This window comes from Micropterus dolomieu, linkage group LG16 (assembly GCF_021292245.1).
Source record: "Micropterus dolomieu isolate WLL.071019.BEF.003 ecotype Adirondacks linkage group LG16, ASM2129224v1, whole genome shotgun sequence".
Classification (NCBI taxonomy): domain Eukaryota; kingdom Metazoa; phylum Chordata; class Actinopteri; order Centrarchiformes; family Centrarchidae; genus Micropterus; species Micropterus dolomieu.
The window spans coordinates 336457-337051 of record NC_060165.1 but is presented as its reverse complement, the minus strand read 5'-3'; the positions used below and the strand labels follow the sequence as shown (position 1 = coordinate 337051).

The 595-nt window shown below is 38.5% G+C and overlaps 1 protein-coding gene across 6 annotated transcripts in view; it reads right to left on the bottom strand.

Annotated features, from left to right (window-relative positions):
* Positions 1-595, bottom strand: part of LOC123984881 (pleckstrin homology domain-containing family A member 5-like) — a 92513-nt gene that overhangs the window by 5303 nt on the left and 86615 nt on the right. The gene's annotated exons all lie outside the window — the stretch shown is intronic.

Genomic DNA, 595 nt, shown 5'->3' with positions numbered 1-595 from the left:
GAAAAATATGGTGTTTTTTGAAAATTAAACCATGTAAACCTGTTCTGGTACAACCCCTAAATAGGATTTTGAACCTGAAAATGAGCATAATACCACCTTTTTAAATGATTTTTTTATTGAGCACTTTAGTGAAAATCAACGGGTCATCTGTTTCGCAAATGAACTAATATTCAATTATATGAAGTTTTATTAGTCTATAATACTCAGAGGTAATATTTTGATTTATTTAACGTTTCCTTCCTCTGCCATGTGAGTCGCCGTTTCTTATTTCTCCAGTTTATGTGCGTAGGAATGGCTCAGAGTTTGCATGAAGGACTGCAAACTCCCGTCAAGTTTGTTTATTATAGATCATAACCGTTGATTGGGAAGTGGCGTACTCACGTTTCCAGCCCTGTTTTGTGCATACGCACCATTTATAATTGAGGCTCAGGAGCGGCAGCAGGGATTTACCTTCTCAAACTTTAGTCAGTAAGCTTTTCTTTATAATGTGAACAGAGGAAGACACACACACACACACACACACACACACACACACACACACACACACACACACACACACACACACACACACACACACACACACACACACACACAC